This window comes from Elgaria multicarinata, chromosome 15 (assembly GCF_023053635.1).
Source record: "Elgaria multicarinata webbii isolate HBS135686 ecotype San Diego chromosome 15, rElgMul1.1.pri, whole genome shotgun sequence".
NCBI classification, from domain to species: domain Eukaryota; kingdom Metazoa; phylum Chordata; class Lepidosauria; order Squamata; family Anguidae; genus Elgaria; species Elgaria multicarinata.
In genome coordinates this window covers 9,082,600-9,103,171 of record NC_086185.1, presented here as the reverse complement: position 1 = coordinate 9,103,171, position 20,572 = coordinate 9,082,600, and the positions used below count along the sequence as shown (strand labels likewise).

Sequence of the window (20,572 nt, the reverse complement as noted above, 5' to 3'; positions counted from 1 at the left end):
TGGACCCTTGGTCTGATGGCTATGGCCGTTTCTACTAGGGGTGTGATCCGCTCCGATTAGGAGCGTAGAGGCAGTAGCGGATTGACCTGCTCCGCCTTACCCAGAGGCGGAGTAGGAGCGGACCGCGGACCCCTAGAAGCAAGGCGAAGAGAAGCGGCCATTTTCGGAGCGCTCCGGTTTCCGTGGAGCGCTCCGATCGCCATCTTGAAAACATTTCGCCATAGGATTGCATTGCGGCAAATAATCGTGGATAACTACATTCTTCTTGAAGCTATCGTTCTGGAAATTCTTGTGCTCAGAGAGTCGTGGATGGGGGTCATTTTGAGACCACTCTCACCTCTCTGCGTCGTGCGGGTCGCGTGCTATATTTTTTTGAAAATCGAGTCAACCGCGCGGCTCAAACGGCGTTTTCGGCTTTTCGCCCATAGGATTGCATTGCGGGAAAGACTCGGGCATAACTGGGTTGGTTTTTAAGCTATCGTTCCAAAAATTCTTGTGCACAGAGAGTCGTGGATGGGGGTCATTTTGAGACTACTCTCACCTCTCTGCGTGGTGCGGGTCGCGCGCTAGAATTTTTAAAAAAATCGGTGGGAAAAATACCTTTTTCAAAGGGATGAGGGGCAGAGTCAGCTCCCGGTCATGATCACATGATCCCAAAGTTAGAGGAGGGCATAGGCAAAATGGGTAACTTGGGATTCTGGGAAACTTCTCTTTCTTCATCTGAACGGACTTTTCCCAGTGTTTTTTAACACAGTAGCCCCACCAAATGCACAAACACAACCTGAAATCATATACTAAGCCAAGAATAAGAGATAGAAACACAGCACTGCTACCCACCCTAACTTTGGAGAACAACTGAAAAGATGTGGTGCAAGGGGATGAGCTCCCCTAGGGCATCTCATCGTGGACGTGCCCCCACTCTCTCCTGCACTGGAAGGCCATTAGAGCCTTCCAAAGAGAGTAAAACGGTGGAGCAATGCCTATCATGAGTCGAAGTGAGCGTTCATTTCTTAGTGGTGGAGCGATGCCTATTATGAGTTGAAGTGAGCGTTTACTTCTCAAGCTCAGAGCTGTTGGTGAAGCAATGGCTGTCTTGAGTTGAACTGGCAGCTACTTCCCCCTCCCCCGGGCACGTCCCCCAATTGCTGGTAAAAGACAGATATAGCCTTTTTTAAAAAATTCTTCTTGCTGTTTATTGAGCAACACTGCTGCTTTTAATTCCACCCCTCCTTTGTTTATTTATTGATTTATTCCATTTTATATGCATTACTGGCTTATCCTTGGCTCACTTCCTTATGCCCCCAGAAATGCCAGCTGCATGCCTGCAGCCTGCCTTCCCTCCCTCCTCCCCTGCCCACCTCGCAGGGATGTTGTGTGTGTGTGGCTTTGACTCAGGGGAGAAGTCCTTCCTGCGCTCACTTGGAGTTTTGGAAGTTCCAAATTTTGCAGGTTTAAGCCCCGCCAAAAAACAGGGGATGATGGGACTGCCTTGAATCTCGGCGTGCGGCGTATGTATCCCTGGATAAGCTGTCATGGTGGTGAGATTGAGGGTTTTTTTTAACGTGCAAAATTGACGGAGCTATGGAAAGGGGTGTTGGATTTTCATAAATTCCCCAAAAATCAGGGGATGATGGGGCTGCCTTGAGTCTTGGCGTGCGTATGTATCCCTGGATAAGCTTTCATGGTGGTGTGTTTGAGGTTTCTAACGTGCAAATTGACGGAGTTATGGAAAGGGGTGTGAATGGGGTGCCCGATTTTCAAAAATTCCCCAAAAATCAGGGGATGATGGGATTGCTTTGAAACTTGGCATGCGTGTGTATACCCCCATGAGGTGTCATGGTGCCAAACGTGAGGTTTCTAACTTGAACAGAAAAAAAGTTGTATAATTTTTTAGCTTTCAATGCAAGCCTATGGGGGGGAAAAAACGGAGCTCCGATCCGGATCCGGAGCTCCGAGCGGAGCGGAGCAGAAGTGGGCGGAGCGGGGGCGGGGCGGAGCGGCCTGATCCGGGAAATGGCGGATCTGGAAGTGAAGTGGAGCGGGGGGTCCGTGCACACCCCTAGTTTCTACATCTACCTTTCCCCCCAGGATCATCCCTGGATCATCCCTGTGCATCCAAATGCCACACAGGGGATCCCGGGAGCAGGCAGGGACGATCCCTCCATTCTCCTGGGATAACCTTTAGGTGTAGAAAGGGCCTACATTTATGTTCCTATGAACTTACATTTTTGTTTGTAAAGCCTTTTCAATCTCCAACCTAGTATGCTAAATTTTTATCGTCATGGAGACATTTTGTGATTGTTTTTAACTTAGGGAACCATTCAAATATCCCAGCATGGAGATCAGTATTGTTTCCCACTAACATCTGCATATAAAGCAGCTATTAAAATATTGGGAGGAACAGCTGGTAAAAAAAAAAGTTGGCAAACTGATCTCCGTTCTGCCATGCAGCGATCAAGGCAAGATTATTATTAATAATAATATTTGTGGGGGTGGGAGAGGAACACTGCCTGCAACAGCATGTTTTCTCTGCAGGTATTAGTAGGTGGTTATGCATCTCACCATGCTGTGAAAAGCTTCACCTGCTGGGTTCTGCAGATCAAGCAGCTGTTCAAAGCACAGGAGGATCATGAAATACGTTAAATGCATTTGTAAAGTTTGGTCAACTAACGTGACCAGCTCCCTTATTCGGAGGCTTAAAACTGCATTTGAAACAGTGTATTGACTTGGTTGTGTGTATGTGCAGGCATGTCATTTCCTTTTGCATGAATCCCTTCTAGGGATGGCTGACATGGGGAAATCCAGCCTTTTTGGGGCCGAACAGATCCTCACAGTGGCGCCAACTCAGCTTGCAACTGCAATTTGTGTAAATTGGGCAGCTTTGGGGCATAATCTGCATAATTGCCATAAATTGCAGCCGTAACAGGCTTAATTTGCGCAAATAAAGCATATTACAGCTTCAATTTGTGCAAATCACACAAATTACAGCTAGAATCAGTTCAAGTTGCACACATAGCAGCTGCAATTTCATAGGGTGACCAGATAAAAAAGAGAACAGGCCTGCTGTATCTTTAACAGTTGTATAGGAATGGGAATTTCAGCCGGTGTCGTTTGTATGCATGCAGCACCTGAAGTTCCCTCTTCATCACAACAGTTAAAGCTGCAGGAGCCCTGTCCTCCTTTTCATATGGTCACCCTACATTTGTTTAAATGTCCCTTTAAAGGGGGATGAACATGCACAAGCTGGCCTGACTCAATCTGCATCGCATTGTGACAAGCAAGTTGACATCTGGTGGGCCAAGCTGTTAAAATCTTTAGGGTTAGGGTTAGGGTTAGGGTTAGGGTTAGGGTTAGGGTTAGGCTGCTGACTGCAGCCAGGAAATCAGAAGACATTTACTTCTTGGGAGGAGAGCAATGACAAATCTTGATAAAATAGTTAAGAGCAGAGACACCACACTGACAACAAAGGTCCGCATAGTTAAAGCAATGGTATTCCCTGTAGTAACCTATGGCTGCGAGAGCTGGACCATAAGGAAGGCTGGGCGAAGGAAGATAGATGCTTTTGAACTGTGGTGTTGGAGGAAAAGTCTGAGAGTGCTGTGGACTGCAAGAAGATCAAACCAGTCCAGACTCCAGGAAATAAAGCTTGAGGGAATGGTATTATTATTATTATTATTATTATTATTATTATTATTATTATTATTATTATTATTATTATTATTTATATAGCACCGTTAATGTACATGGTGCTGTACAGAGTAAAACAATAAATAGCAAGAACCTGCCACATAGGCTAAGGCAAAACTGAAGTACTTTGGCCACATAATGAGAAGACAGGATACCCTGGAGAAGAGGCTGATGCTAGGGAAAGTGGAAGGCAAAAGGAAGAGGGGCCGACCAAGGGCAAGATGGATGGATGATATTCTGGAGGTGACAGACTTGACCTTGGGGGAGCTAGGGGTGGCAATGGCTGACAGAAAGCTCTGGCGTGGGCTGGTCCATGAAGTCACGAAGAGTAGGAAGCAACTGAACAAATAAACAACAACAACAAACCCTAACTTTATCCCTTGGAGAAATTGCACTGCATCAATCCAGTCTTGATGTTACTAATAGGGGTGTGCACGGACCCCCCGCTCCGCTTCACTTGCAGATCCACCATTTTCCGGATCGGGCCGCTCTGCCCCGCCCCCGCTCTGCCCACTTCCGCTCCGCTCCGCCCGGAGCTCCGGATCCGGATCCGGAGCTCCGTTTCCCCCCCCCATAGGCTTGCATTGAAAGCTAAAAAATTATACAACTTTTTTTCTGTTCAAGTTAGAAACCTCATGTTTGGCACCATGACACCTCATGGGGGTATACACATGCATGCCAAGTTTCAAAGCAATCCCATCATCCCCTGATTTTTGGGGAATTTTTGAAAATCGGGCACCCCATTCACACCCCTTTCCATAGCTCCGTCAATTTGCACGTTAGAAACCTCAAACACGCCACCATGAAAGCTTATCCAGGGATACATACGCATGCCAAGACTCAAGGCAGTCCCATCATCCCCTGATTTTTGGGGAATTTATGAAAATCCAACACCCCTTTCCATAGCTCCGTCAATTTTGCACGTTAAAAAAAACCCTCAAACTCACCACCATGACAGCTTATCCAGGGATACATACGCCGCACGCCGAGATTCAAGGCAGTCCCATCATCCCCTGTTTTTTGGCGGGGCTTAAACCTGCAAAATTTGGAACTTCCAAAACTCCAAGTGAGCGCAGGAAGGACTTCTCCCCTGAGTCAAAGCCACACACACACAACATCCCTGCGAGGTGGGCAGGGGAGGAGGGAGGGAAGGCAGGCAGGCAGGCATGCAGCTGGCATTTCTGGGGGCATAAGGAAGTGAGCCAAGGATAAGCCAGTAATGCATATAAAATGGAATAAATCAATAAATAAACAAAGAAGGGGTGGAATTAAAAGCAGCAGTGTTGCTCAATAAACAGCAAGAAGAATTTTTTAAAAAAGGCTATATCTGTCTTTTACCAGCAATAGGGGGACGTGCCCGGGGGAGGGGGAAGTAGCTGCCAGTTCAAGACACTGACAGCCACCAACAGCTCTGAGAAGAAGTAAAACGCTCACTTCAACTCATAACAGGCATTGCTCTACCACTGAAAAGTGACCATTCACTTCAACTCATGATAGGCATTGCTCCACCGTTTTACTCTCTTTGGAAGGCTCTAATGGCCTTCCAGTGCAGGAGAGAGTGGGGGCACGTCCACGATGAGATGCCCTAGGGGAGCTCATCCCCTTGCACCACATCGATTCAGTTGTTCACCAAGGTTAGGGTGGGGAGCAGTGCTGTGTTTCTATCTCTTATTCTTGGCTTAGTATATGATTTGATTTCAGGTTGTGTTTGTGCATTTGGTGGGGCTACTGTTTTAAAAAACACGGGGAAAAGCCCGTTCAGATGAAGAAAGAGAAGTTTCCCAGAATCCCAAGTTACCTGTTTTGCCTATGCCCTCCTCCAACTTTGGGATCATCATGACCGGGAGCTGACTCTGCCCCTCAGCCCTTTGAAAAAGGTATTTTTCCCGCCGATTTTTAAAAAACTTCTAGCCCGCGACCCGTACGATGCAGAAAGTTGAGAGTAGTCTCAAAATGACCCCCATCCACGACTCTCTGTGCACAAGAGTTTTCAGAACGATAGCTTAAACCCCCCCCCAGTTATCCCCGATTCTTTCCCTCAATGCAATCCTATGGGCGAAAAGCCGAAAACGCAGTTTGAGCCGCGCGGTTGACCCGATTTTCACAAAAATATAGCCCGCGACCCAGACAACGCAGAGAGGTGAGAGTGGTCTCAAAATGACCCCCATCCACGACTCTCTGTGCACAAGAATTTTCAGAACGATAGCTTAACCCCCACCCAGTTATCCCCGATTCTTTCCCTCAATGCAATCCTATGGGCGAAAAGCCGAAAACGCAGTTTGAGCCGCGCGGTTGACCCGATTTTCACAAAAATATAGCCCACGACCCAGACAACGCAGAGAGGTGAGAGTGGTCTCAAAATGACCCCCATCCACGACTCTCTGAGCACAAGAATTTTCAGAATGATAGCTTCAAAAACAACGTAGTTATGCGCGATTATTTGCCGCAATGCAATCCTATGGCGAAATGTTTTCAAGATGGCGACCGGAGCGCTCCGCCTGAACTCGGAGCTCCGAAAAATGGGCGCATCTCTTCGCCTTGCTTCTAGGGGGTCCGCGGTCTGCTCCTACTCCGCCTCTGGGTAAGGCGGAGCAGGCCAATCCGCTACTGCTTCTACGCTCCTAATCGGAGCGGAGCACATCCCTAGTTACTAATGCTTATACCACTGTGTCCAAGCCATCCCTGTCCAGATGAGGTCATAGCTGGCAAGCCAGACGAAGCTGGTAAACAGCTCTCCGAGCTGCTACAGCCACTTGGGCCTCCAGTGACACTGATGGATATAGGTGTACCCCCAAACTGTGAACCTGATCTTTCAGAGGGAGTACAACCCCATCCAGAACAGGCAATGAGCCTATCTTCCAAACTTGGGAACCACTCACCCACAGGGCTTCTGTCTTGCCAGGATTCAGCTTCAGTTTATTGACCCTCATCCAGCTTCAGCACTGATCCAGGACTTGTACAGCCTCCCCTGATTAAGATGTAAGCTTTTCATGGGCATCCACTGTGGAAACAGAATGCTGAACTAGATGGGTCTGTGGCCCAATTCACCCTGGGTTTTCTTATGTTCTTCTGCAATCATTTTCCTAATCATCAGTTTCCTCAGATCCTAGACCTAATTGTGGTGGCCCCATTCAGAGGACACCTTAAACCATGGCTTTAACCATGGTGGTTAAGCCAGAAATCCAGACTGTGTTCAGAAGACACCTTAAACCATTGATTTTAACCACAGTGAGTAAGGCTTCTTGCCTTAGTCACTGTGGTTAAAGCGATGGTTTAAGGTGTCTTCTGAATGGGGCCATTATCTGAATAAAAGCAACAAGTAAAAACAAAAACAAAAACATTTTATGTATGAAAGGCAGAGCCATCCATACACTGCACGAATCACAGAGAAAAGCTACGAAGTCTCGCAAAACTACGTATCTATTCACAGAACTTTTCACACTTCACACCTCTCCTACACCTGTTCTGAAACTTTCTTCTCCTGCTACAAAATGTCACCATATATTTGCATAATGGCAATGATCGTTAACTAGGAATGGTTCATTTGGGGGGGGCAGGGTGAGAAAGGGCAAAAGCTATATTTAAAGGGCTGCTCTTCTTAGGTGTTAAAACCTAATGAGTTTTCACATGTGTATGTGAAAATGGCTTTGAGCATCCTAGATCATGTTGTCCTTTGTAGTAGGGGATTAATCAGTTCAAAGAACCTTTGCCATTGTTCCCTGCTGATGGCAGGTCAATTGCAATATCTCCTGACGGATGCTGTGTCTGCCTGCCATCTTCTTTGGCAAGAGACTAGTGCCAGGAAATTGACCAAAGATTCTCTCAGTTTGGTGTGGCACAATGCTCAAACCAGTCCTTGATCAAAGGATTGCAGTGTTGTACTTGTCGTGTTCCCCATATTCCTTAAGGCATATTTATTTGTTGGAGGGTGATTAGTCTGCTGCTGGACAGCAAGATAGAAAATCAAATAGCAGTCTGGTGTAGTGGCTAAAGGTTTGGACTGGGAGATCTGGGATCTAGTCCCTGCTCAGCCATGGAAGCTCACTGGGTGATTTTGGGCCAGTCATAGACTCTCAGCCCATCCTACCTCACAAGGTTGTTGTTGTCATGAGGACAAAATGGAGAGGAGGAGGAGGAGGAGGAGGAGGAGGAGGAGGAGGAGGAGGAGGATTATGTATGCTGCCTTGGGTTCCTTGGAGGAAATGAAAGGCAGGATATAAATGCAATAAACAAACAAACAAACACCAGTTGCTGGGGGACTTGGGTGGGAGGGTGCTGTTGGTCAACAGCTGGTTGGCCACTGTGTGAAGAGAATGATGGACTAGATGGACCCTTGGTGTGATCCAGCATGGTTCCTCTATGTTCTTACATTCATAAATAAGGGTTACTGTTGTTTTAAGGTTTGATCCCCTAATAAAATACCTTATGAAAGCAAGTGTGTGAACAGAGTGCTGGACCAGATGGATCCTCGTTTTAATCCAGCAGGGCTCTTCTTATGTCCAAGATCAAGCTGCTGGACAGCAAATGAAAAGTCAATCAGAACCACCTATCAGAACCACCTATCAGAACCCCGACAAACAAACTTAACATTTCCCATGTTTTGGTTTCTTTCAGAATTGGAAAAAAAATGCATTAACTTGGAGAAATGTTAAAACACATCGTGCCCTAAAATAGGATGTGTTTTTGTGCATGGGGGAGAGCAGGATGACAATTGGTGACACAGAAAGAATAAACATGTCCTGATAAGCCAAAAAACAACAACTCACACATTAAAAATGGCTGCCTCCAGGGTACTTCATTTAAAACATCATCTTTCAGATTAAAACTTTGTAAATAGTAATTATTGCACAAAGATTTTTCAGAAACAGATGATTATTATTTTGTTTTTAAAAAACAAATGCAAATGATTTCACAGTTGAGAGAGGATGTGGTTTATGTGCTGGTGATTGGGGAAAGATTTAATCTTTGGAGGAAAATAAAATGCAGCCACTTTGGTTTCCATCACAACTCGGTTAATCACTTTGCACGTGATGCAGCATCAATTCTGCACATACACACACATTTGTTAAATATGTTAATTCAGAGGACAGGGCTATTCTTTCCTAAGCAATTGCTTTTGTATTGCATTTGTATTCATTAAAAACAGATAGAGAGAATAGTTAAATCTTGTTCATTTTATTAGCTTGCAACCAAACTGAAATATTCAGAGGAAGAACAGAAAATTCATGTGTGGGAGAGGGAGGGGGGGAGAGAGAGAGAGGGAGAGAGAGAGAGAGAGAGAGAGAGAGAGAGAGAGAGAGAGAGAGAGGCCTTAACTAGACCTACATTTTAGCTCACAACAGAGGAAGGAAGATCCCATGATGTGTTTATCACGAGATCCCTCCTCTGTCTATACGTGACATGCGATGACCTCAGCAGGAGAGGTGTTGCGTTCACCACTTTTTAAAAAAAAAAATAAAGAGGAAGGAGCGCACGAATGCTTGTGCACTGAATTTTAAAAAAAAATTCCTGCTCCCCCTACCCAACCCCCGATGAGTGCAGTGCTCCTGAGGATAAAGTATAAAACAACAGTATAAAACCATACTATAAAATACAATATAAAAGCTCAACCAGATAAAAACAGCAGCAATGCAAAATTACAAATTTAAAACACCAAGTTAAATGTTATTTATAGACTGTTAAAATGCTGGGAGAATAAAAAGGTCTTCACCTGGCGTCTAAAGCATATAATGTAGGTGCCTAGCGAACCTCCTTAGGGAGCTCATTCCACAGCCGGGGTGCCACAGCAGAGAAGGCCCTCCTCCTGGTAGCCACCTGCCTCACTTCCCAAGGGAGCACTGAAGGCAAATTATACTGTGTATCTCAAACTAGGAATGCCATGAGTGTCCAAGAGAGTCTGGTGGACTTTCCCCCCATGTCTGGATCCCTGGACCCATTGAGCTGTGGCATGCTTGCAGACAGGGTCACTGAGCACCTCACAGCTGAGTGAGCACCCAACGGGGCAGCCTGCCCCCTTGCTGGGTCACCATTTTGTGCAAAATGGTGGCTGGGGCATTTCTGGTAGGGACATGTTGCATAAATGGTGGCTCTAAAGCCTCCATTTACGCAACATTACAGGTGTGAATTCAACTTTATGGCTGCCATTTATGCAATGTAACCTTACCAGAAATGCCCCAGCTGTCACTTTGTGCAAGGTGACCTTCCTAGGTATTCCTGAGATGCTGTTTTGCACAAAATGGTGACTTGCAAGGAAGCTGCAGGTGGGTGGGTGACCTCGTTGGGTGCTTGATGGGGCTGTGAAAAATACGGCTGTGCTCTGCTCTGATTCAGATCCCTGAATCGGGAGCAGAGCGACCCGATCTGCATCCACTAAGGGCGGATCTGAATCGGGTCAGGGGAGCTGCGGATCAAGGCAAAGTGGATTGCTCCAATGTGGATCGTTTCGCCTCGATCCGGAGCGCCGAACGCATGTAAGTGGGGAGAGGGGGGCTTACCTGGCACCACCACCGCAGTCTCTGTGGCAGTGGATGGTGGAGCCAGGTAAGGGGGAGGGGGGTTTATTCACCCTCCATTTTGTCCCCCCTTCCCCACATACCTGCCTCTGCTGCCTGCCACAGAGTAAGTGGGGGAGGGGGCAAAATGGGGGGCAAATCTTGATCCAACCCTTCGGATCTTGCTCCGGATCTGGTTCCGTAGTGGGTCAGTGGAGGGTCAGATCGACCCGAAGCGGTTTGGGCCCGATCTGAAAGTTTCGGATCAGGCCACGAAGCAGTTTGGGGGGCTGGTGCACAGCCCTAGTGAGAAACTCATGTGGTGCTGTGGGCTGGAGCAGACAGCAGTGACGGCTCATCAAGAAGCCACAAAAAAGGTTGGAGGCAAGTCTGTCCATCCCAGTCTCAAACTGACAATATGCAGTTAATCAATCAGCTGCCTTTCTAAATGTATGACATTGTGAAGAAGCTTTGCATCTATGACTGGATCAACAGACACACACACACACACACACACACACACACACACACACACACACACGATCTGCATTCTATAAGGAGAATCACCAACCCCCTCCCACTCTGGAAACCAACAGATGACTGTCACAGGAGGGGTGGAAATCTCTTCTTAGGTGGCCGCCCATTGTTGGAACAGTTATGGATTAATTCATCTCCTGAATGTCTCAGGAAGCAAAAAAAAAAAAAAAAAAAGGGGGGGGGGAGAAAGGAAATTATTTTCAAAGGGTTTGAAAATCAGAAAGAAAAGGTTTGAGCATCAGCATTAGAAGGTCTGGTACCTACTGGGGCATTCTGTGCATTGGCAAATGTCACATTGTTTCAAATGCTTTTGTGCAAAAAAAGCAGGTGAAAACTCATTAGAGCTCACCTCAGGAATTTGATGGACTCACAAAACCACCATTCTGTCTCCAATTGAAAGAAAGAAAGAGCAGGTAGAAAATGTGCATATAGAGATATCTATTTTTCTAGACAGTCAGCAGAATTGACCCTGTACCTGTACCAAATATATTCCCTTGGGGGTTGTTAGCCTTTTAAAAAATGAAGAGATTTGGCATGAGAGAGAAGAACTGTGGTTGAATCTTTGTTTTGGGTGCAGGGATACAGAAGAGAGAGAGAGAGGGAGGGAGAACAAAATGATATTTCCTTTATTTATTTCATTTTTATCCCACCTCTGTGCACTCATCGATTTAATAGATCAACCCCTTTGGGAAACACAAATGTAAGAATGAGTGCTGTGTCAAAAATTTCCTCCCACTTTTTTTTTGGGGGGGGGGTTGTTTTACCATTTCTCAATCAATTTGATAGAAAAATAAATTGCTTTCAAAAAGAAATTCAGTGGGCAAGTACATTTCAGAGAAATCCTGACGGGTTTGGGTAATTTAGGTGGCTGAAGAGTGTGCACATATGTCCTTCCTTTCATTGTGCAATCATCTTTTCCTAGACTTCAATTAAAGCCCAGATGAAGACATCATGCGGTAATTTTTAAAATACACACATTGTTTGTTTGTTTTCTCCTGTTGATTAAAGCATGCTTTGTGCTATCTCCAGTACCAGAGACGGTATGCCTCAGGGGCATCTGTATATGACATTCGTCGCCTGCTTGTGGGCTTCCCCCAGGCAACTGGTTGGCTAATATGTGAACAGAATGCTGAACTAGATGGACCCTTGGTCCAAGTTCTTATAAGTCTCCATCATACAAGATCTTTCTGATTGAATGTGCTTACATACACAAGAACATCCCCTATCAGAGCACCAAAGAGTTTCAGAAAATGGTCACTTTGTGTAGGGTGACCTATGTAAAGGAGGACAGGGCTCCTGTATCTTTAACATTTGCATAGAAAGGGGAATTTCAGCAAGTGTCATTTGTACATATCTAGAACCTGGTGAAATTCCCTCTTCATCACAACAGTTAAAGCTGCAGGAGCTATACTAGAGTGACCAAATTTAAAAGAGGGCAGGGCACCTGCAGCTTTAACTGTGGTGATGAAGAGGAAATTTCACCAGGTTCCCTATATATTGGGGAAGGCAATGGCAAACCACCCGGCTACAAAGTCTGCCAAGAAAACGTCAGCGAAAGCAGGCGTCCCTCTAGGAGTCAGGAATGACTCAAGTGCTTGCACGAGAGGTTCCTTTCCTTTTCCCCTATATATACAAATGACACCTGCTGACATTTCCTTTTCAAGACAACTGTTAAAGCTACAGGAGCCCTGTCCTCCTTTTCATAGGGTCACCCTAACATTGTGCAAGGCATGGATGGTTTGCTTTGCAGATATTTATTATTGTTTCATTTTTATCCTGCCTTTCCTCCGAGGAGATCAAGGTCACTTACATGGTCCCTCCCCTTCTGTGTGACCCTGAGAGGTATGTGAGGCTGAACTAGGGTGACCATATGAAAAGGAGGACAGGGCTCCTGTATCTTAAACTTGTATTGAAAAGGAAATTTCAGTAGGTGTCATTTGTATATATGGAGAACCAGGTGAAATTTCCTCTTTATCACAAAAGTTAAAGCTGCAGGTGCCCTACCATCTTTTAAATCTGGTCACTCTAGTATAGCTCCTGCAGCTTTAACTGCTGTGATGAAGAGGGAATTTCACTAGGTTCTCCATATATACAAATGATACCTACTGAAATTCCCTTTTCTATGAGATACAGGAGCCCTGTCCTCCTTTTCATATGGCCACCCTAGGCTGAACCAAGGTCAACCCAATAAACTCACATCAGAATGAGAATTTGAACCCAAGTCTTCCGGCCCTAAATTGACAGTCTAGCCACAACACCACATTGGCTTTTGTGATTCTGTCGATAGTGCTCCAATCAGATCACTGAATTGCTTCAAAACAAAATAATCCCAGGTACATAGCCGGGCAGAAGTCACTACCTCATGCATAAAGAAATACTAAGCCATTTCATAAAATCCTATAACCAGAGGCACTACATAAATTATAAATGTTCAGTGTTAAAAGAAAGGGAGGGGGGAAAGGAAGAACATCATTATCATCATCAACAACAACCACCTGATATTTAAAGACACAACATGCATTCATGGATTATCATTTCCTATCAACGAAGCCGCATTTATAGGTTACAAAGGAAAACACTGTAAAGACTAAAGATGTGTTCTATTTGGCTGTAGGCAATTTCAGATCCTGTTTGCAGCTTGTTCCTGGGCATTAGGACGGCAGTGACAGGTCCGGGGGTGGAGTGGGAACAGATCAATGGAGCTGGCTGGAGACATCGTTGCCACCTGTCATTTCTGCAACACTACAAGGTGGTCTGTTTGTTTGCTTTGCTTCCTGAAAGCAGGACTGTCCCTATTTATTCATGTCCGGGGCATATATGTTTGCTAATGGACTTGCAAGCAAGGCTTCAAAGTGAGATTTGTTGTTTGCAATGTTGGTGCACTCTGCTGTCTCTCGCTGTTCTCAGAGGGCTTCCTTTCCACGCTGCAGCTGTGCGGGAAAGGAGGCCTGCATGTTTCAGATAACTTACTAAGACGCGAATGCAAGTCCCCAGTGTTTCCTCGTGACTCTCGAAAATGAGGACAGAGGAGCCGTACCGGCTTATCTGTGTAAATAGCTCGCCATCAAACAGAAGGAAGAAAGCGGGCGGGGGATGGAATCCAGGCATTTGCAAGGGGGTGTTTTATTGCCATGTGGAATTCAAGACGCTCATCTATATGATGAATCATGTATCACCACCAGGCCTCATTACAACATCCCAATTCCTCATAGTATATAATTGAATGGGAAAGCCAACACATCTAATTCTTATTTATGTAAAAATAAAATAACATCATGGAAGGCTTGCATAACCTTTTGAAGAAGGTTTTATCACCCTGAGGAGGGGTAAAAAAAATAAAAAATAAAAGAGCAAATGGAGAAATGTCTATGGTTGGAGTAGACTTTGCAAATTATTGCTGCCTGCAGAACCCTGTTAGCAGTTAACCTCTAAAGGATTGTCTATGCAGCTACAGAATCTACCAGGGGTCACTCCTAAGTGGATAATGATTTAGCCAGCAGCATCCAGACTTTAAAAAGGGAGAGTGAGGGAGAGAGCTAAGAACCCGTGTGTGCACCAGTGGAAGATGTATTATATTGGCATGTTTCAAGTTGAGCAGCTTTGAATAGGGGTAAATATGCTTGCCAAAACTTGACACAATGCAAAAATTGCACGGAGAAGGAACGTCTTGATTGATCTCTGTGTTTCGGCATACATATCTGCTGTGAGCAAGCTGAACTGATCGAAGCAATTGCTCTTCTTCTTCTTCAGCCTTCCACTGCAGTCTTCTACTGATGACCTTAGTGGTATGGGCCATAGCTTAGTGGTAGAACACCTGCTTTGCATGAAGAAAGGTCCAGTTCAATCCCTGGCTTCTTCAGAGAGGGCAGGAAAACTCCTTCCCTAAACCCTGGAGAACTGCCGTCAGCCAGTGTTGACTGTACTGGGCTAGATGACCCAATGTTCTGACTCAGTATAAGAAAGCTCCCGGTATTCTGAAGTAACTCCATACCTAAGTGAGCAAAATACTGTTCAAAAAATCCATCCCCCTCTTGGTTTATGAATACATAGCTCCATTCCCATTGCAGTCTAGGTGGGGAAACATGACTGCCTTACACTGAGGCCATGGCTAGACCTAGTGGTCTAGCGTGACGGAGGGGGAAATGATCTTGCGATTTTATGATTGCGAGATCTCACCCTCTGTCTACAGGTGGTGTGTGCCGTCCTGGGAGGAAGAGTACATCACAGCCGCCATTTTGTTTTTTCTTAAAGGGAAAGGAGTGCTTGAGCGGTTGAGCACAAAAGGTTAGTGGGGTTTTTTTATACACAAGAAACCTCCCACTCCCCCACCACACCCCCAATGGGCACAGAGCTCCTGAGGAATTCTGCACCCCGTGCGTGGTTCCCAGCTCCTCACAGTTACTTGTGAGGAGCCTGGATGAAACCACAGTGCCCACCCATACATCCCATGGTCTCGGGATCATGCCGAGACTGTGGGGGAAAGTGGGATTAAAGGCTATGCCGATATCCCTGGGCATGAGAGGGATCATCCCTCCCTGCTCCCGGGATCCCCTGAGCATCATGTGGATGCACAGGGATGATCCAGGGGCAATCCCCGGGATATCGGCAAGTCTAGCTATGGCCTGAGTCAGGCCAATGTATAGTATACCTCAGATCCTGGCACCGGGAGATTCAAGAATGAGAATCCCCAAGAATGTTGGGGATTGTGGGACTGAGCTATTCAGGTGGCAGATTGGGATGGGTGATACATCACACGCACGCACAAACTACACACAATGCTGGCACTGCTGCTGCTGTTCCAATGGTGCTGCTCCTCCACCATGGCAACGTAAAGGAGGATTACCTAAAATATTGGTTCCATTTCAGACACATGACTTGGGCTTGATCTACATTACTGCTTTATAGCAGTATCGAAGTACACTAATTACTATGGGGGTGTATAGTATATAGTACACATTCTATACACTGCTATCATAGTATTATTTCCTGCTTTTTATTCCATGTTATCCAAAATATCACAATAAATGTCACTGTGTGTCCTACGAGGTATAAATGTGTGTTACCATGATGGGATCATCGTGATTTGACATAGATATGGCCTTGGTAATTCAGAACTCCACCGTCTGGGAAGAAATGTGTACAAGGAAGATATGTAGAGGATGTCATGTCTAACCTTACTGCCCCTGTTTTGGGAGAAGGTGTTTCAGGTAATCAATCAGAATCAGATTCGGACCTAGAGGAGTTGGTGCCAGACACCAGCCAGCCTGGACCAGTGGGGGAGGAAGCTCTCACGGGCGATTCCCCAGCTGGGAGTCAGCCCTCTCCAGATCTTACCTCCTCAAGGCCAAATCCTACACACTCAGTGGGAAGTGAACTTTCTTCCAGAGGAGAGTGCCCCGACAAACTAGCTGATGCTAGGGTCTGCTGGAAGCTAAAATGCACAGTGAAGAAGGAAGGTGTGAGAAAGTCAGTCCGACTAGGATTGTGCCAGAACCTGCCTCCGCACCAGGCTCTCTGAAGTTATGGGCATTTGGGAAGGGGCTTCCTGTTCTCCTTGGTTGAACAATTGTCTCACTTAGTTTGCATAGTTTTGCCTAGGGGGAAGTTTCCAAGAGATTAGACTCTCTTCAGGTAGAAGAGATGTTTGCTGCTTAAAAAATCTATGTGGATTACCTTGCGGGTCTCGTCATTTGTCTCCCATCAAAAGCAGGAGCTTTCTGAGAAACACGAGAGTGGATCCCTCCATTTTTGATGGAATTGTTTCCTGTTGGTAAATAACTTTCCCCTTGTAAAGAAATGACCACTTCATATTTTAAAAAAATTACATAACAGGAATGGATATGTAATTCATCATTCGTCTCACAAAATTCACTACCAATGGAAGCAGAGTTGATTTGTGTAAGAATGAATCATATATAGGGATATCAGAGGAATCCATCTCATCCGCTCATCCCTTTTGTCTTTGGCTTACAGTCACCTCATGGATGTTCTGTTTTTTGTTTTGTTTTTCATACATAGAAAGTGGAGCAAAATGCAGCCACAATTTGTTCCATTTCCAGAAATTACAGCTGTAATTTGCTGAATTTGTGGATATTCTGGCTGTAATCTGAACAAATTAAATGAACGAGGGCTGCATTTTTTGCAAGTTTCTATTTATGAAAACAACACTGACATAATACATTTGATAGAAAAAAAGTGATCCATAATTTATAAAGTAAAGCCCATTCATTAATAAAAAGTTTAACGTCTTTTCCTCTTTGCAGAATCTAATACTTGTGTCTTATTTAAAATTTTTAAAAAATGCATTTCTAGCAAATCCAGATGTTAGAATATGCTTCTTATGTTGCTTTCATCAGCTCCAATCTACTAGCATATTTGTAAAATTTAGTTTCTTTTGTACCTTTTAAAGAGAAACATGTAAAAGTTTTACGAGTATTTTTCAGAGAACTCTGGAAGAGGTCTAAATAATGGAGAGAACCTTGTTAAATATTTAGAAAATATGTCTTGCCATTTTGATACTCTGTTCCACTATCCTATTAAAATTTATAGAAAGGAGGTTTCTCTCAAGCATGAAAGAGGGAAGAAGTCTCTTTTGCAGAATAAAAGGGTTGGGGAATTCTATTGTGGCTGGGATATTCCAGGAGTGTCAAAAAACTGAAATAAGAAAAACACACAAAGAGGGGATGATAGGGCAAAGACACTTGTGATAAAGTACTTCAACTGTATTTTTATCTCAAGAAATTGAACAACAGGACTCTGAGTTGTGTTACATTTAACTGATCATCAGTGTTGTATTGGAGAGGAAATTTTGGGGAGAAAAACCCAAGGTCTTTTTGGAGATCAGAACTGGTGACATCGTATGCTGGATTGTGTGGGTAATGAATTGAGCCTCCTTGTACCACCAAGTAAATGAAGTGATAATAAGTAGAGGTATGTAAGCTTTGGATTCAGATTTGGAATTCCGAAGCATTGGTGGCCATTTTATGTGCAATCTGCCATACTCCACACAGCCCTAGTCCCTAGCCCCAGTTAGAGAACTACATCTCCCAGCTTGCATTGCAGCCAGCTGGAGAGCAGCGTTTTCTTCCCATTGGCAATAATGGACCAAGCCTTTGAGTGATGATATGACATGTGGACTAATCCTTTGCTTTTGATTGAGTGATGAGTCATTTAGAGAAAAGAAAGGGAAAGTTAAGAAAACTACATGTTCCTCTTCAGATTGAGCAGCATATGGACAACTCCCACTTCACTACACATGGACACAACCCACTTTTCATGGAATGTCATTCATTTATGCATTCCTGATGAAAATAAGAGAGAGGAGGGCAAAAATGTACATTTTCATGTCTTAGCCTATGGGGAAAATGCATGTTTTCTGCGATTTTTTTAAAAAAAATATGGATTTCTCTACAGCTAAATTTGCATAAAAGCTTTTGCCAGTTGAAATATAATAATATAAATATAATGAGAATGATTTTAAAAATGTGGAAGGAATTGCTGACACAGCAGCCCCGTTCAGACAACACGCTAAACCATGCTTCTTAACCACAAAATGGTTAATGGAATGCCATTAACCATTTTGTCGTTAAGCACCACGGTTTAGCAGGTTGTCTAAACCAGGCCAGTGTTTCACACAATTATTTGCATTTCTAATTAGAAAGCTGAAGGTAGTGTTTTGGTGAAATTCAGTATGGGCCTTGCTAGACGACGGGGTACCCCGGTACGAGCCCCAGGCCGGCCCCTGTGCATCCAGATGACGCACAGGGGATCCTGGACTCAGGCAGGGCTGAAACCTCCTTCGGCCTGGGCTAACTGGAACCTCTTTTGGCCCGGCATTACCCGCGACCTCGGGCTGAGGCCGAGACTGTGGGAATCTAGCTTGTTCTGCCACTTTTCCCAGCTGCCGCACTTACTCACGAGTAGCCAGGACAAGCAGTGGAGCCCAGGGGAGATGGGGGAAAATCAGAGGCAGGGGGAAAGGTTCTGACGGGTGGGCGACGGAGCTGGCGGGGATGGGGGGGAAACGAAGCCAGTGGGAGGGGGGATTCATGGCCAGGGAGGGGGGAGAAGGTTTGTTTGTTTGTTTTTTAAAAAGGGCCTTACCTATGCACAGGAGCGTTCTTGCATCTGGCCCCTTTAAAAAATTTAAAAATGGCGGATGCGATGGGGCTTTGCTTTCTCCTGTCACGTCTACGTCTAGCAAGTAGCACGTACAAGTAGCACGGGCTCGCTGCTCCTCCCACCCGGATTAGGCGGTAGGTCTAGCAAAGCCCTATGTTTTACAACTTGAACCTAGGCAGCCAGAAGTCAGCAGCTTATTCCGTGAATCACCCTGCAAGCTCAAAAATGTACAAACTCTTTTGGGGTCATCCAAGGGCCCTGCCAGAGCTGTTTCTTTTTACTCCTGTGGCACCTGAGTTGTTCACCCCAGAGAAGCTCGCCAGGCTGTGCTCTTTCCTTTTCATTTTCCCAACGTTTTAGAGTTATAGTCTTTTAGCATTGCTGTTTTAAATCTAAGAACATAAGAACATCAGAAGTGCTCTGCTGGATCAAACCAAGGGACCATCTAGTCCAGCACACAGTGGCCAACCAGCTGTTGACCAGGGACCCACAAGCAGGGCACGGTGCAACAGCACCCTCCCATCCATGTTCCCCAGCGACTGCTGCACCCAGGCTTACTGCCTCAGGTACTGGAGGTAGCACACAACCATCAGGGCTAGTTGCCATTGATTGCCTTCTCCTCCAGGAATTTATCCAACCCCCTTTTGAAGCTATCCAAATTGGTGGCCATCACTACATCTTGTGGCAGTGAGTTCCATAATTTAACTGTGAGAAGAAGAATTTTAAATCTGCACTGCTGCTATGTTTTATTCTGGTTGTATTTTTATACTGTAGTCTTACACTTCTATATTTATATTGTTTACATTCTGTACTTTGTATTTTTATGTTTTGTGACCCACCCACAGAGATTCAGCTATTAGATGGTATATGAATGTAATAAGTAAATAAATATTATTATTATTATTATTTATTTATATATATAGCACCATCAATGTACATGGTGCTGTACAGAGTAAAACAGTAAATAGCAAGGCCCTGCCGCATAGGCTTACAATCTAATAAAATCATAGTAAAACAATAAGGAGGAGAAGAGAATGCCAACAGGCACAGGGTAGGGCTCCTTGCCCTAAATAAGTTTAGGGCAAGGAGGAGCAAACTGGGTAAATTCTGTTCAAACATGAATTGTAGCTAATTCCTTACATCTTTAGTAAAGGGTCAGAAGCCTTAAGTCACAGCTGCGGTAACATCCTAATACTATTAGCCGAACAGACATGAAGAATGTGTTGTTCCAATCTGACACATTTACTGCAACATCTAGCACAGCAAATGTTGTGTTAAATCTGGTGTGGTGCTCATTATCTGCCATAAATAGATGTATAAATAAGATTTCAAAAATATCAACTCATCTAATAAAGTCCACACTCTGTGGCAACTTGGCTTCTATGAGAAAAGTTTCTAAAAGTAAGTCACTCCCACAGGTTGATTCAATGAAAGCTCATTATGCAACAGTGCAATTAATCTTAGAATTGGGAACTAGCTGAGTGCTCCATTTTGTATAATCAGATTATTAATAATACAAATAGGCTTTTAATTAATCTGTGGGTGTACTCCTCCTTCCACACAAACACACAATCTTTGAATTTCAAAACACTCTCATTAATAATGATCTCATTCTTTGTCTCCAAAATACCTTGTAAAAGTAGCAGCCTTGGCCCATGTATCTTTCTGACATTAACCCAACAGTTTCTCTCTCACCATTTCCCAAGACATTTTTAAAAAGTCAAGTTCTTTGTCTT

The 20,572-nt window shown here is 44.7% G+C and overlaps 1 long non-coding RNA gene across 1 annotated transcript in view; it reads right to left on the bottom strand.

Moving 5' to 3' along the window:
• Positions 1-8,198, bottom strand: part of LOC134409120 (uncharacterized) — a 31,810-nt gene extending 23,612 nt beyond the window's left edge. The window contains exons 1-2 of the long non-coding RNA XR_010026157.1: positions 8,110-8,198; positions 6,567-6,688 (exon numbers count right to left, since the gene is read on the bottom strand). This is a non-coding gene — a long non-coding RNA (uncharacterized LOC134409120). The remainder of the gene's footprint in view (positions 1-6,566; positions 6,689-8,109) is intronic.
• Positions 8,199-20,572: the final 12,374 nt, after the last annotated feature.